Source organism: Salmo trutta, chromosome 33, assembly GCF_901001165.1.
Source record: "Salmo trutta chromosome 33, fSalTru1.1, whole genome shotgun sequence".
Lineage (NCBI taxonomy): Eukaryota > Metazoa > Chordata > Actinopteri > Salmoniformes > Salmonidae > Salmo > Salmo trutta.
The window spans coordinates 17,610,173-17,628,056 of NC_042989.1; the positions used below are offsets into that span (position 1 = coordinate 17,610,173).

Below are 17,884 nucleotides of genomic sequence, written 5' to 3' on the forward strand. Positions count from 1 at the left end.
TACAACTCGATATCTGTTACTGGTTAACAAACCTGTGTCTTTGCTGCAATGCTTTACAGAAAAGCCTCTCTTTGCAACCTAAACCATCGGAGGGAAATCACACAAGCAGACAAAGGATTACTTTTCTGTTTGGAAGTCATACATCTGTGTAGTAATGGGCAAGATGAGAGCAGAGGCGTCATGCCCATAGGGGGCATGTGCCCCCTCAGATTTCATATGAGATGTGCCTTCTTGCTCGCACACGCTTTTTCAGTTCTGCCCACAAATGTTCTATAGGATTGAGGTCAGGGCTTTGTGATGGCCACTCCAATACTTTGACTTTGTTGTCCTTAAGCCATTTTGCCACAACTTTGGAAGTACACTTGGGGTCATTGTACATTTGGAAGACCCATTTGCGACCAAGCTTTAACTTCCTGACTGATGTCTTGAGATGTTGCTTCAATATATGCACGTAATTTTCCTGCCTCATGATGCCATCTATTTTGTGAAGTGCACCAGTCCCTCCTGGAGAAAAGCACCCCCACAACATGATGCTGCCACCCCGTGCTTCACGGTTGGGATGGTGTTCTTCGGCTTGCAAGTCTCCCCATTTTTCCTCCAAACATAACAATGGTCTTTATGGCCAAACAGTTATATTTTTGTTTCATCAGACCAGAAGACATTTCTCCAAAAAGTACGATCTTTGTCCCCATGTGCAGTTGCAAACCGTAGTCTGGCTTTTTTATGGCGGTTTTTGAGCAGTGGCTTCTTCCTTGCTGAGCGGCCTTTCAGGTTATTTCGATATAGGACTAGTTTTACTGTGGATATAGATACTTTTGTACCTGTTTCCTCCAGCATCTTCACAAGGTCCTTTACTGTTGTTCTGGGATTGATTTGCACTTTTCGCACCAAAGTATGTTCATATCTAGGAGACAGATCGCGTCTCCTTCCTGAGCAGTATGACGGCTGCGTGGTACCATGGTGTTTATACTTGCATACTATTGTTTGTACAGATGAACGTTGTATCTTCAGGCATTTGAAAATTGCTTCTAAGGATGAACCAGACTTGTGGAGATCTACAATTTTTTTCTGAGGTCTTGGCTGATTTCTTGTGATTTTCCCATGATGTCATGCAAATTGGCACTGAGTTTGAAGGTAGGCCTTGAAATACATCCACAGGTACACCTCCAATTGACTCAAATGATGTCAATTAACCTATCAGTAGCTTCTAAAGCCATGACATAATTTTCTGGAATTTTCCAAGCTGTTTAAAGGCACAGTCAACTCAGTGTATGCAAACTTCTGATCCACTGGATTTGTGATACAGTGAATTATAAGTGCATTCGGAAAGTATTCAGACCCCTTGACTTTTGCCACATTTTGTTACAGCCTTATTCTAAAATTGATTAAATAGTTTTTTCCCCTCATCAATCTACACAATACCCAATAATTACAAAGCAAAAACAGGTTTGTATTTTTTTTGTTTCAAAGTATAAAAAAATAAATACATTTAAAAAACACTGAAATATCACATTTACATAAGTGTTCAGACCCTTTACTCAGTATTTTGTTGAAGCACCTTTGGCAACGATTACAACCTTGAGTCTTCTTGGCACACCTGTAGTTGGGGAGTTTCTCCCATTCTTCTCTCAAGCCCTGACAGGTTGGATGGGGATCATTGCTGCACAGCTATTTTAAAAGGTCTCTCCAGAGATGTTCGATCTGGTTTAAGTCCGGGCTCTGGCTGGGCCACTCAAGGACATTCAGAGACTTGTCCCGCAGCCACTCCTGTGTTGTCTTGGCTGTGTGGTTAGGGTCGTTGTCCTGTTGGAAGGTGAACCTTCACCCCAGTCTGAAGTCCTGAGCGCTCTGCAGCAGGTTTTCATCAAGGATCTCTGTACTTTGCTCCGTTCAACTTTCCCTCGATCCTGACCACTCTCCCAGTCCCTGCCGCTAAAAAACAGCCCCACAGCATGATGCTGCCACCACCATGCTTCACCAGATGGTGCCAGATTTCCTCCAGACGTGACTCTTGGCATTCAGGCCAAAGAGTTCAATCTTGGTTTCATCATACCAGAGAATCTTGTTTCTCACAGCCTGAGTCTTTAGGTAATTTTTGGCAAACTCCAAGCCGGCGGTCATGTGCCTTTTACTGAGGAGTGGCTTCTGTCTGGCCACTCCCACAAAAGCCTAATTGGTGGAGTGCTGCAGAGATGGTTGTCCTTCTGGAAGGTTCTCCCATCTCCACAGAGGAACTCTGGAGCTCTGTCAGTGACCATCAGGTTCATGGTCACCTCCCTGTCCAAGGCCCTTATCCCCAGATTGCTCAGTTTGGCAAAGCAGCTAGTTCTAGGAAGTCTTGGTGGTTCCAAACTTCTACCATTTAAGAATGATGGAGGCCGGCCTCTCGAGTGGCGCAGTGATCTAAGGCACTGCATCGCATTGGTAGCTGTGCCACTAGAGATCCTGGTTCGAGTCCAGGCTCTGTCGCACCCGGGAGACCCATGGGGCGGCAGGGATGTTCTTGTTCCATCGCACTCTAGCGACTCCTGTGGCAGGCCGGGCGCAATGCACGCTGACACGGTCGCCAGGTGTACAGTGTTTCCTCCGACACATTGGTGCGGGCTGGCTTCCGGGTTAAGCGGGAATTGTGTCAAGCAGTGCGGCTTGGCTGGGTTGTGTTTCGGAGGACGCACAGCTCTCGACCTTCGCCTCTCCGAGTCCGTACGGGAGTTGCAGCGATGAGGCAAGACTGACTACCAATTGGATACCGAAATTAGGGAGAAAAAGGGGTAAAAGTAAAAAAAAGATGGAGACCACTGTGTTCTTAGGGACCTTCAATGCTGCAGAAATGTTTTGGTACCTTTCCCCAGATATGTGCCTTTCCAAATCATGTCCAATCAATTGAATTTGCCACAGGTGGACTCCAATCAAGTTGTAGAAACATCAAGGATTATCAATGAAAACAGGATGCACCTGAGCCCAATTTCAAGTCTCATAGCAAAGGGTCTGAATACTTGTGTAAATAAGGTATTTCAGTTAATACATTTGCGAACATTTCTAAACCTTTTTTCGCTTTCTCATTATGGGTTATTGTGTTGATTGCAGAGGATTTTTTTTATTTAATCCATTTTAGTATAAGGCTGTAACGTCAAGGGGTCTAAATACTTTCCAAAGGCACTGTATATGCGAGCCAAACAAGCAAAGCTATACCAGAATACTCCAGCAATGACTCACATCCCTGACGATAGCAGATCTCCCATGTTATTTTTCATAGCCAGCAGGCTGTCTGCCTGTTCTAGGAACGTTCTGCGAGGTATGGGGGAGGCCAGGGAGATTTCCTGGATTAGGGAGCCTCCTAACCCCTGGTTGGGGGTGTGAGGAGAGGGCGGTCTCCTGCTCTGCTTTGGGAGGGAAATGGGGACCAGTCAGTGAGCCTAATTCCTCAGATTAGAAGTGGCAGTTCAGCGACCAGAGGTTCCAGAGGGTGCCGAGAGAATCTAAACAGCATCATGATTGGAAACGTACTGGGCAGTTGGCTTTCATTAGCTACAGACAGGACCCCCAGCCCTACACTGCAGAGTTTGTCCCAACGTCAATAATATGGCTGTCAATCACACACACATACAACATGCTTGAGTGATTATCATTCCACAGTAAAAGAGATCACAACAGTCCTCAAAAGACCAAAGTCATTATACAAATCACAATGTTTCCCTTTAATTTAACATTTTACAGTACAATAAATGGATCATATAAATGAAATAGTTGATAAGCATTTGAATGACTTTTCTTCTATGGATAGCGGAGGTGCTGTATAGAGGAGTGTATAGTATATTCACTCAATACATCATAGAGCAACATTCAGTAACTGGGCAGTCTTATGCAGTGATCTTGTGGTCCTACCACTGACCTGTTTGGTGGTCATAGCGCCCTGTTGTGCTGCCAAATATGATTTATTTGACAGCATTTTTCCCTTTAGGCTCCATGGAGCAGGTACATGGTTTGTCTGGTCATGTGGTCCTGTTCAGGGGTTCTCTGCCCAGGTGACCACGATGACACAGACTGAGCAGTCTCACAAACAGGCTGAAGATCAGCAGAAACAGAGCCTGGGGGCACAGGGAAATGACATCATCTTAGTAATACAGTGCAGTCACAGGTTAGTCATGATCATTACATTGCCAGCAGATATGAAAACATTGCCATTAAAAATGAAACATTTTCTTTCATTTTTTGGGGGTCCTTGCAAACTTGTCTTTTCCATGATTTATGAGGCTAAACAACTTCAGTATAAGGATGAATTTGGGAAGTGTGCACTTACCACGACAGACTCCAGAGACTTTGTACACACGGTATACCATGTAACACCAAAAGCAAACTACAGATTAAAGAACATGAGAACATTAACCAACCATTCGAAACCCATTTAGCTAATAAGGTCCTAATATTACCAGTAGATGCTAATGGAACAATAAATACACCCCAAAAGGAAACCCCATCAGTTAAATGACTTAACACCTACCCACAACCCCAAACACATTCCTGATGGCAGGGACGAAGATGGCCAGCAGCGTCACGAGATGTGATAGACCCAGGAGAAAGGCCTATCTCGACAAAACAGCATTGACATTGCCTTACGGGCCTTTAGGACAAACAGACAGCCGTACCAGTTTAGCGCACTAATAAAACTGGACTCATTAAAATATGGTGCTGTGATAGGAGGCAAGTCAAATAACTATGGGATAGACAGTTTGGTAAATGTTTTTGTCATTTACCAGATAGAAAGCCCCAACTACTCATATATATGGAAGTATGAGTGTGAGCAGACAAGCAGACACTGAGGGCAGTAGTCTTAGAGGGGTCCAGTGCTTACAGGGAAGTGGATGGGGGGCACAGCCAGCAGCACAGCCAGCAGGATTGTCAGACGCTCAGGCATTTTTGTTTATAATTTAACCTTTATTTGAACCTAAGGCTCAACGCTGAGACCATGGTCTCTTTTCCAGATGAGCCCCATCACCAACACATCACTCGGAAGGTGCACGTCGTAGCCTAGCAACAGCTCTGTGTCCATGTGGCCTGTCAGAGAGATATAGCAGAGTGAAGGACTGGTCCAATATAACATTTTAGGAGGAGGTGGAGACACCATGGATTTAATAGAGCTTGTAGTGTCAACCAGCTCTCTCTCTCTGTGAAGTGTGTCACTGCCCACTTCATTTTGCATTTTTAAGCCAATTATCTGGTTTTAGTCATTGAAGTTTACACTGAAAGCATTTTTCCATTCACGAAAATTATTAAATATATTCGGGTTTTTAATTTTTTTTTTAAGAATTGTATTATTTAAAAAAAAAATTACACACACACGGCCAGCCCAAGGATTATAATGGCAGAAAAATCACTATTTAGAAGGATGTGTAAGGGCTGCGTCAGTCAGGCAGGCAGGGTACTGACTGGTCCAGCTCACAGTAGATGGCAGCACAGCAGTGTGGCAGAGGAAGGAGAAGGCCATGGTGGGGATGATGTAAACACTCAAACACACATCCATCATTCACTACACTGCCGTCATTAACACCTTAGCAACTTATACGGTTACCCAGGGAAAGTGTGGGGGGGGGCAGTGTGTGTGTGTGTGTCTAGTAGTAATAGTAGTAGGAGTAATAATAATAGTAGTAGTCATTACCAGCAAAACTGCAGTGTGTGATAATGTAAAGTTGAGGTGAGAAGTTCTCTGATTTAGTCTTTTAGACATATCTATAAATACATGCACACAAGTAAACACACTTTTGCACTGCCTCTTCTGGCAGCAATATATCATGGTACCTGAATCATATAACCATATAACCCCCCCCCCCCCCCACACACACACACACACAGATTAATAGTACAGGCACATTCACACTTGAGTGGCAGCTGCTGGTTGCACTCAGCTCTGGAGCATATGGGATTCCATACACTACACAATCCTGCACTCTTAATGAATGGGAAATGTCACCACTGACAGTGACTAAGAACTACAGACAGACGGTGCCTTTTACTAAAGCTCCAGAAAACTGCTTCTGCAACTGTAATAATTGTACTGCACTATTAATTGCAATAAAGCTTATTACAGCTTACAAATATTATACAGTCTGTTTTAGTGACTACATATCCAGGGTTGATGGAGACAAGTTGAGTCAATGCATCAGTGGAGGCTCCTCGGAGGAGGGAGAGGACCATCCTCATCAGTCAATTGCAGAAAATGTTTAATAGTGAAACATTAAAGTCGTCCTTTTTTGATAACTGTACTACATTTATTCACGTCACCAAATAATTGATTAAAACACTTTTGCAATGAAGGTCTACAGTAGCCTCAACAGCACTCTGTAGGGTAGCACCATCGTATAGCCGGAGTACAGCTAGCTTCCGCCCTCCTCTGGGTACACTGACTTCAACACAAAACCTAGGAGGCTCGTGGTTCTCACCCCCTTCCATAGAGTTACACAGTAATTATGACAACTTCCGGAGGATGTCCTCCAACCCATCAGAGCTCTTGCAGCATGAATTGACATGTTGTCCACCCAATCAAAGGATCAGAGAATTAATCAAGTACTGAAAGCATATGCTACAGCTAGCTAGCACTGCAGTGCATAAAATGTGGTGTGTAGTTGACTCAGAGAAAGACAATAGTTGAACAGTTTTGAACAAATTAATTTCTTCAAAAATGGAGAAGCAAGAGACATAGATGCAGCTAGCTAGTTTAGCCTACTCTAATACCTGGCTCAGAGAGGGATGCTATGTTAGCTAGCTGGCTATGGCTATCCAACACTGGAACTCTTCCAAGTCAAGGTAAGCTTTTGGTTTTATAACCACCAGGGCCCGCCGGTGTAACTGCTAAACTGCTTGCTGTACACGGTCCTGTGTGATTGTAGCAGTTCAGTAACGCGTTAGTTCTAGTAGCTATGTTAATTATGATGTTAGCTAATATGGTGACAACGATGTAGGCTGTGTGTAGCTGTTAGCAGTTATGATATTAAGGTTTGGCTTGGAATGGTTCGCATGTTAACAGACAGCTGATGTGTTGTGCACTGAAGTCCACAAGCGAAGGGAAAAGGTGAGAGGAGACTGTATAGATCCAATAAGGAATTATACAACAATCAAAGGGATCATTGCTGTTTGTATGTGGCTGCTATGAAAGTGAACTGTGTTTGCATGTGATCAGGGGCTTATGTTTCTTAAACGGAAGCAAACAGAACAAAACGGGGATAAACATACTTGAATTTGTCCAACATAAATTTGTTTGCAACTGCTGGACTAATGGTTACACCTTAGATCAGCTACATACAGACAAGAGTGTGCAAGGCGGTATTGAATGCGTCAATGTCTGTCACCTTGATTACTCAAATTTCTCTCGACCTGTGCACTTATGTTGTAAAGTTTCCTTCATAGGCTAGGTTGTAGCAACCTCATGATGGGTATAGGGAACATTTGAGTATCATGTAGTAGCCGAAACGTATTGATGTTACATTGAGCGGAGTGAATGGAATATGAATGACAGTCATCCAATGTGCTGTAATAGAAATAAGGCCATGCGCATAATTATATGTTTTTTCTATCGTCCTCACTCATCATAAAATGGCACCGATCACCACTGCAATGCATACATACCTTACTGGAGATGACAGAGTTTGGGCGTACATTCCGATTCCGAAGGAATTCGATATCTGGAAAAATGTAATTAAATGAATAAATGCAGCAATGTTAATTTCACTCTTGTTCATTTCTAATGATTCAGAAATTAGGAGTTGTAAAGGGTGGTTGAAAATACGAGTGTCTTTGGGGTAGATTGAATTCCATAGTCTTGGCTACGGAGGAAACTAAACAACAGCCATTTAAATGGACCCAAGGCCATGACTGTATACAAGGAAGCAATAGTGCTGCTGTTATATCCAACAAGGTCAAAGTTCACTTCCTGGCACTGGCAGGGCCATAGGTACTTCCTCCCCTTCAGGACTCGCACCAGTCACAGTGCAGCATTCTCTGGTATTCGTCATACATAACTGGCTCAGTCAGCCACCAAAGCCTCCCATTCAAAAATGCAATCTCCAGGATTCCTGCCTAATCCTACAACCAGGACTCGAGGGTAGGTATTACCAGGGTGGGCAATTAACATTTTGGTCCACCGGTCACTGTGGCAGGTAGATACAAAAAAATCTATGAAAGGGAAAACCTAGTCAGTTGCACAACTGAATGCATTGAACCGAAACGTGTCTTCCCCATTTAACCCAATCCCTCTGAATCAGAGAGGTGCAGGGGGCTTCCTTAAATCAACGTCCACGTCATCGGTGCCCTGGGAACGGTTTTTGTTGGGGGTTAAATGCCTTGCTCAGAAGCAGATTTTTCCATCTTTTGCCGGCTCGGGTATTCAAACGACCTTTCGGTTACAGGCCCAACGCTGTTAACCGCTAGGCTACCTGCCACCTGAAGTGAAGCTCACAGCCTACAGGTCACTTCCAGTATTTGGTGTGTGATTAGGGCAGTTTGTAATGTGGTTGTTACCTGGTCACATGGCTTGGTAGGGGGCGGGGATGTCCCATTTCTTGACCACAACCTGCGAGAGAAGCAACAGATTAGGTGGATTATGGTGAAAGAGAAACTAGTCAACCTTTAGAGGCATAAGATTTTTACTTAGTTGTACACAACTAAGAAGATGAGCATGAAGAGGAGGCTGCTGGTGTAGCCCGGAATCCTGGAGGATGGAAGGACAAAGATGGTCTATCATATAGATTTAGGGACAAGAGTGTGCCAGATGAGACAAAACTGTGCCACTCCCCAATCTTGGTCAGCAGAGCCAGGGGATCCTCACACATCATCAGAATCAGTAACATCCTGCCATCTTCATACCAGGCCACCCTACAGAGAGACAAATAGAGGATGAAGGGAAAGAGGGAAAGAGAATATTTACTTTAGAAATGTTCCCCCTCCACAAGTCTTATGATGAAGACAATGAGGAGTCTCCCTCTCCCCCTGGACCCCCCCTGCCTGGAAATGGGTCTCCATTTCGTGCTCAAATACAGCGAGACAGCCTCATAATGTGGTATAAATTAAGGGCTTTAGCTCTCACAAACCATAACAATTATTTAATTCACATGCAAACGTTCTGTCGCACTGTCAGATGGTGCAAGATTTCACTTGGCTTTTTTCTGAGGGCGAATAATATTTTCCTTAGCTGAGGCATAGCCTTGGCAGTTTATTCAGGAGGGAGGAGTTGGAGAGGGGGGGACGAAAGGGTGAAACATGTGGAAGGTATGCTGGCTCACTGGGATCAGGGTTGGTCGGGGTGAGGGGTGGCGGAAAGGAAGCGCTGGCTGCTGTGTTGGAAGGGGACGCAGTGTGGGATCATGGGGGACTGGCTCCAGGGCTGTTTATGGGGCTCCCAGTATCAGCAGCACCTGCTCTGACCATATCAACACCAAGTGACTCTTGTTTGGCACTTTAACAGCTCCTGGGTTACCATAGTGGCCCAATGTCTCGTCTCTCTGTCTGCACTGGGTGGACAGCCCTTAACTGGATGCCATGTAGACAACTACTTTGACCCCATCTCTCACCCTAACACCTGCCTCAACATAAACCTAACCCTTCACTTAACCTAGGACAATCAGGCCAAACACAGCCTGTATTATTGTGGGGACGATAGCCACCACAATATATTGCCATTGATTGAAGCTCAATGTTAAATTCAAATCTCCCTACTATCATATCTAAGCCAATATTGGAGATACGCAACACACTCCCTGCCTCTCATCATGAGCCGTCCGTCCGTTAACGAGAACCACATACCGGATTTTTAACAGGGTCATTAACATGAGGAAAAAAATATTGATGTAAAATATTTATTGCGCAGAACTAGCTCAATATCTAGGCGACGGACAAAAACAAGACTAGAGCGTCCATAAAGTGACCATTAGGTTTGCCACCTTCGGACTGAATACGTTTGTAGGGTCAACAGTTTTGATTAAATTCATAAATGTATCGCTCTCAAGAACCAACGATGTGCTACCTTTTTGTAGCATTTCTGACAATGCTAACATCTTTTTCATTGGCTAGGTAGCTAGCCAATGAATGTGGTTTTGTTTTGATTAGCTAGATAGTTAACATAAGTTTGCTTGCAAGCTAATGTAAAGTTATACCAGCCAGATGAGAGATAACGTTGGCTAGGTAGCTAAACAACAAGCGAGGAAAGCTAGCTATATTTTGCCAAGTAAGGTTTTTCCATAGAAGACTGAAGTCATCATGTGTAAATTGCTGACCTAGACACTTGCATGTAAGCAGCGCACAAACAAATAAGCTAACGTCCTTGGCTGCCGTGATGGCCAGTTAACGTAAGACTAACGTTAGCTAACACGTATGACAGTTCATGCACCACAATATACAGTATCATACTTTCTTACACAAAACATAGCTAGCTAACGTTAATTATGGTAAGTTTGAAACCACCAAACTGCCACACTGCTCACGTTATTTTGCATTGATACTACAATAGATGAGATGCTTACTACCGAACTAGCTAGTTAGGTAGCCAATGTTACCCCAACAAGACTGTACCACAACTCAAATGTTAATAATATATCATAGCTACATTCTTCTACAAAACATAGCTAGCTAGCTAAATAAGTTCCAAGTAGAGCCCAACAGATATGGGATTTTTTGGGGGCCGATACCGATTTTAGGGAGGCAAAAGTCAGCGATTACAGATATGCCGATATGTTTTTTTATAGTTGAAAAAATATACACTGCTCAAAAAAATAAAGGGAACACTTAAACAACACAATGTAACTCCAAGTCAATCACACTTCTGTGAAATCAAACTGTCCACTTAGGAAGCAACACTGATTGACAATACATTTCACATGCTGTTGTGCAAATGGAATAGACAACAGGTGGAAATTATAGGCAATTAGCAAGACACCCCCAATAAAGGAGTGGTTCTGCAGGTGGGGACCACAGACCACTTCTCAGTTCCTATGCTTCCTGGCTGATGTTTTGGTCACTTTTGAAGGCTGGCGGTGCTTTCACTCTAGTGGTAGCATGAGACGGAGTCTACAACCCACACAAGTGGCTCAGGTAGTGGAGCTCATCCAGGATGGCACATCAATGCGAGCTGTGGCAAGAAGGTTTGCTGTGTCTGTCAGCGTAGTGTCCAGAGCATGGAGGCGCTACCAGGAGACAAGCCAGTACATCAGGAGACGTGGAGGAGGTCGTAGGAGGGCAACAACCCAGCAGCAGGACCACTACCTCCACCTTTGTGCAAGGAGGAGCAGGAGAAGCACTGCCAGAGCCCTGCAAAATGACCTCCAGCAGGCCACAAATGTGCATGTGTCTGCTCAAACGGTCAGAAACAGACTCCATGAGGGTGGTAGAGGGCCCGACGTCCACAGGTGGGGGTTGTGCTTACAGCCCAACACCGTGCAGGACGTTTGGCATTTGCCAGAGAACACCAAGATTGGCAAATTCGCCACTGGCGCCCTGTGCTCTTCACAGATGAAAGCAGGTTCACACTGAGCATGTGACAGACGTGACAGAGTCTGGAGACGCCGTGGAGAATGTTCTGCTGCCTGCAACATCCTCCAGCATGACCGGTTTGGCGGTGGGTCAGTCATGGTGTGGGGTGGCATTTCTTTGGGGGGCCGCACAGCCCTCCATGTGCTCGCCAGAGGTAGCCTGACTGCCATTAGGTACCGAGATGAGATCCTCAGACCCCTTGTGAGACCATATGCTGGTGCGGTTGGCCCTGGGTTCCTCCTAATGCAAGACAATGCTAGACCTCATGTGGCTGGAGTGTGTCAGCAGTTCCTGCAAGAGGAAGGCATTGATGCTATGGACTGGCCCGCCCGTTCCCCAGACCTGAATCCAATTGAGCACATCTGGGACATCATGTCTCGCTCCATCCACCAACGCCACGTTGCACCACAGACTGTCCAGGAGTTGGCGGATGCTTTAGTCCAGGTCTGGGAGGAGATCCCTCAGGAGACCATCCGCCACCTCATCAGGAGCATGCCCAGGCGTTGTAGGGAGGTCATACAGGCACGTGGAGGCCACACACACTACTGAGCCTCATTTTGACTTGTTTTAAGGACATTACATCAAAGTTGGATCAGCCTGTAGTGTGGTTTTCCACTTTAATTTTGAGTGTGACTCCAAATCCAGACCTCCATGGGTTGATACATTGGATTTCCATTGATTATTTTTGTGTGATTTTGTTGTCAGCACATTTAACTATGTAAAGAAAAAAGTATTTAATAAGATTATTTCTTTCATTCAGATCTAGGATGTGCTGTTTAAGTGTTCCCTTTATTTTTTTGAGCAGTATATATGATAGTCTCACAAATTGTGCGCCAAAGGACCTACAGATACTCTAAATTATGATTTCTTAACTTAATATTATTTAAGATTTTATTTGTGGTTTACAACACCAACTATCTCTTCTCCAAATTCGAAAGTAAATACAAAACACTTGTTCAGTTTACCTTCTTAGGTACAACTTAAATATTTGTCTATGACAGTTGATAACAATGCAGAAATGTTTGTTCTGAAGCAACACAAGCACACTATTAAAAAAGGCCTGAATTAATTAAATTGTCTCAAAATAAATCAAATTGCACTGTTTAGAAGTTCAAACTGTGCAGTGAAATGCAGTCATTTGTAATGTCATTGTATTGAGTAGATTCACTACAGTGCTTTACAACAGTCAAGTCATGTAAAGAAACACTATGGCAACCTTGGAATGATGGCTTATTATGACAAGCACACACTAGCTGTTCATTATGTGGGGGAAAAAATCTGACTGAAACCATAATGTAAATTACACTCATTCGATACAAAATGTATTGGCTATATATTTCAACTTCTGCAGGACAAGGCTTGCCAAACTGGTTTTAGTCACACGTTCTAATTAACACTGAACAAAAATATAAAATGCAACATTTAAAGTGTTCCATGAGCTGAAACAAAAGATCCCAGAAATGTTCCATACGCACAAAAATCTTATTTCTCTCACGTTGAGCACAAATTTGTTTAAATCCCTGTTAGGGAGCATTTCTCATTTGCCAAGATAATCCTTCCACCCAACAGATGTGGCATATCAAGAAGCTGATTAAACAGCATGATCATTACACAGGTATTATGCTGGGGACAATAAAAGGCCACTCTAAAATGTGCAGTTGTGTCACAACACAATGCCACAGATGTCTCAAGTTGAGGGAGCAATTGGCATGCTGACTGCAGGAATGTCCACCAGAGCTGTTGTCAGAGAATTCAATGTTAATTTCTCTACCATAAATCGCCTCCAACATTGTTTTAGGGAATTTGGGAGTACGTCCAATCGGCCTCACAACCGCAGACCATGTGTAACCACGCCAACCCAGGTCCTCCACATCCGGCTTTTCACCTGCAGGATCATCTGAGACCAGACACCGGGACAGCTGATGAAACTGTGGGTTTGCACAACCAAAGAGTTTCTGCACAAACTGTCAGAAACCGGTCTCGGGAAGCTCATCTGCGTGCTCGTCTGTCCGGACTGCAGTTTAGTGTCTAACAGGCTTCAGTGGGCAAATGCTCACCTTCAATGGCCACTGGCACGCTGGAGAAGCACAGATGAATCCCGGTTTCAATTGTACCAGCATGTCGTCATGTAGGCAAGCGGTTTGCTGATGTCAACTTTGTGAACAGAGTGCCACATGGTGGATGTGGGGTTATGGTACGGGCAGGCATAAGCTACGGACAACGAACACGGTTGCATTTTATCTATGGCAATTTGAATGCACAGAGATTCCGTGACGAGATCTTGAGGCCCATTGTTGTGCCATTCATCCGCAGCCATCACCTCAGCATGATAATTCACGGCCCCATGTCGCAAGGATCTGTACACAATTCCTGTGTACTCACCAGACATGTCACCCATTGAGCAAGTTTGGGATGCTCTGGATCGACATGTACCACAGTGTTCTAGTTCCCGCCAAAATCCACCAACTTCGCACAGCCATTGAAGGGTGGGACAACATTCCCCAGGCCACAATCAACAGCCTGATCAACTCTATGCGAAGGAGACGTTTTGCGCTGCATGAGGCAAATGGTGGTCACACCAAATACTGACTGGTTTTCTGATCCATGTCCCAAGGTTTTTTTTAGAGGCATCTGTAACTAACAGATGCATATCTTTATTCCCAGTCATGTGAAATCCATAAATTAGGGCCTAATTTATTTATTTCAATTGACTTATTTCCTTATATGAACTGTTACTCATTAAAATTGTTGCATGACACGTTTATATTTTTGTTCAGTGTAGCCATCTAACAATCGTATCTCATCCATCATGAATGCAAACACATGGACAGAAGACCTGCACCAACTGTCTTGCTTTTTGTAGCTTGCATATTTCGGAAAACTAACTAAGCCCACTAACATAATAGGCCCAGATAGTAACAGTGTTATTTTTGTATGAAGGATGAGTCCGTTTTCACTTTGGTGCCAGCCCAATGTTCGCACATTAGTACAGACTGCTAGCATGTCAAACAGTGTAAAACAGAGCCTAAGTGTAACCGATGTGAAATGGCTAGTTAGTTAGCGGTGGTGCGCGCTAATAGCATTTCAATCAGTGACTTTCGCTCGCTCTGAGACTTGAAGTAGGGTTTCCCCTTGCAACGAAGAGAGAGAGGGACGGAACCTACACTGTTACATAAGCACATGTAAAACAGAGCCTAAGTTCAGTGCAAATACATGCTAACATCAGACAACTTAGCAGACTCAACTGACAGCATCGCTGTTTCAAACATGTAGAATACGTTCCAGCTCCTGCCTTCTTGTCATTATTACTATCCACATTTGTGCTGACTGACTCACATAGTGTCAAGTCACTTTTTGCACCGGCTGAAAGTTGATTGCATTCCCGGGCGTGAGCCAGGTGCCCCGCTATGTCCGAGGGCGAATTCAGCACTCGGACATAGCGAAAACAAAACTAAAAGTTATGTAATTAAGCATGTGTAGTAATGAGTAGGATTCCGTGTTTTCACATGGAAAAAAATATTGCTTTTGATAAAAACGCTTTAAATGTGCCTTCCCTCCCCGCTTTCGACCGATAGCGTGGTGGGCCATAGCCCGGTGTACCCTGGGCCAGATTAATCGAACCACCTCTCTGCTTGCTTAAATTGTGCGTCATGCTGTGCGCAGTCAAAAGAAAATAACATGCTTACTAACTTGGTTTAAATGAGTCTGTTTCCAACAAATTATCTGTTTTAGACTATATTGTATTTTAACCAAGCAAGATAGTACTAACGGAACGTTTATTTGAGTGAAAAAAACAAATCATTTTGTTACAAATGCTTCCAGACTTTAAATTTAAATTGTCCGTCAATCATTGTTTTAAGAACAATATTCGTAATGGTTAAAGTTAGCGCCTGTAGATATATAGGATTGTGGGTCCTCCCAGAGGATACATTTTGATGGACAGCTGTGTGCAGCATTAGGACATTTGTAACTCAAGTTTTGTATTGAAGGATTTAGAGCGCCTAAACAATTTTAGAATTGTAAATATGTCTAGAATTTTTCTTGAAGAGTTGTGTACTTGTCTAATGACTTTGTATTTTACAGGTGTTTCTCGGCAGTTTGTAATTTGTTACAGTGTTTGTATCAGGAGTTGCTCTTGACGAGTCACCGGGTTATGCAGGCTTTTTTGTTCAAGCCCAGTGCCACCACACCTGATTCTACTACTCAGCTGTTCATCCAGACCATGAATAGTAGAATCAGGCGTGGTAGAACAAGGCTTGAACAAAAAAGGCTGCATAAAACTGCAGCTTGTCAACAGCAAATGTGGCCATGCCTGAATTGTAATTACAAAGTTGGTTAAATCTGATGACTGTACATTCGGTTGTACATTTTATATTTAGTGATAACTCACTTTTTTGTTTATAGGTAATGTAGTACTAGGCCTTTCTTCAGTAAACTTTAAAGATACATTTTTCATGTAAATAGTTAATGGGTACATGTTGATTATTTGTGTTTTTTCCAGGAGCTTACTCGATTGTCAGCTAAAAAAAATCCAGTTTAGTCCATACTGGCTTAAATGGGTTTCTGTTTTTTTGCTTCCCTCTAGAAAATCAGCTGTTAATATTAAAATACTAACTACGTTATTTCTGTTGCCATTTGTGATTGTTTACTTTTATTTAACTTTGACTGGTGTAATGCTGTATTATAATGTTGTATAATAATTAAGTGATAATACCCTCGAAGCCGGTGTTTGGAGGATATATTGGCACGGGTGTCGTTAAGAAGGTTTATACAAATCTCTGCTGTTGAAAACTAAATGTTAGTCTAAAAGAAATGTGAGATAATGTCTAGATGCTTTTTTTTAGTGGAGATCAAGTTTATAAATTGCCTGGCTGGGCTGATGAGACAGTGGACTGTGCAGTCAGATGGAACAGTAAATAGGCATTTTAGCATCATAGATTTAGCCAAGGGTAACTTGTGAAATAGACACCGGTGGGAATGCGGTTTTAACTAATCAGTGTTAGACCCATCCGTTGTATAATGTTGCATAATCACCTTCCAGTGTAAAAACAATGTAAATTTAAACCAAAAAAACTAAGTGAGAAGAAGGCATTGGTCTGAAGCTGAAAAATAAAGGAAATTCATGAGCACCACAATGCCTATTCCACCCATGCTCTCCCAAGGTTTTCCTGTTTGAGAAGGTGTGAACCCTAAGTAAGCAATCTGCCTTAACATAGTTTGAAATACAATACCAACATAGCTACGGGACAGCAGGTAGCCTGGCGGATAGGAGCATTGGGCCAATACCCGAAAGGTTGCTGGATCAAATCCCTGATAAAGGTAAAAATCTGTCGTTCTGCTCTGAGCAAGGCAGTTAACCCATTGTTCCCCAGGCACCGATGACGTGGATGTAGATTAAGGCAGCCCGCACCGCTCTGATTCAGAGTTGGGTTAAATGCGGAAGACACATTTCAGTTGAATGCATTCAGTTGTACAACTAACTAGGTATCCCCCTTTCCATAGTAGGTCAAAGCTGTATTCTGGAAAACTATGTGAAATTACTTTCTTTTTCAGCTTCAGACCAATGCCTACTTCTCACTTAAAACGTAGTTTTTTGTTTTTATATACTTCTCTTCAGTTCAGAGCCTCAACTTTTCTCTGGTTCTACCCACACTACTGCTGACTGACAAAGGGAAATCCAAATCGCCACTGGCCATCTCAAGGATATGGATTCACTCTGGTTAGAATACTCAATGGAGAGGGAAAAGGATACTTGAAATACCCATGAAATGTGCCAAATTTCATGGTATAACAAGCTGCAGGATGGGACTCCAAGTGTTGGAGATTAGAATAAATCTGGTCAATGCAGCGCGAATACATCCCAGCTGTCCATGACCCTGCCTGGCTCTCGGGGCTCTACATGTGCTCCTAAATTGAAAAAAGTAGGAGCACATAAAGAGATTTAGGAGCTAAATTAAACATATTTGAAGTATTAAATGCCCACACCAGTAGAAATCCACTTCTTTGAGCAGAAAGACCAGAGCTTACCCATGATGTTGCACAACGAGTTAAGTCAAATCATCGTTTTAGTCAAAGTATTATATACAGTATTTTGGATTGAAGTGACAAATCCGAACTGCACACTTTGTGCAAATCCATGTGAATGCGATGTCTTTTCCTATGATAGGACATACAAATTATTTTCAGCCTACGTTTTGTTTCAGGGCTGGGTTTTATTTGAATGTTACCACCCACCAGCATTGCAGCTGTTTCTGATTAATAAACAATGCCAAGTTATTCCTCATTGTAACTGAGATGAGTTGTGTCCACTTGGCCGCCTGAGCCCTAAAGCAAATCAAATTAAAATGTTTTTTTTTTACCAGAAAATGAT

General features: G+C 43.2%; 1 long non-coding RNA gene across 1 annotated transcript; it reads right to left on the minus strand.

Annotated features, from left to right (window-relative positions):
- Positions 1-3,671: 3,671 nt before the first annotated feature.
- LOC115172534 (uncharacterized) lies at positions 3,672-14,882 on the minus strand. The gene is made up of 5 exons (XR_003871450.1): positions 14,764-14,882; positions 8,656-8,865; positions 8,512-8,563; positions 7,621-7,676; positions 3,672-4,088 (listed from the first exon to the last, which is right to left on the minus strand). It is a non-coding gene; the product is annotated as an uncharacterized LOC115172534 (long non-coding RNA).
- Between the last annotated feature and the right edge of the window lie 3,002 nt (positions 14,883-17,884).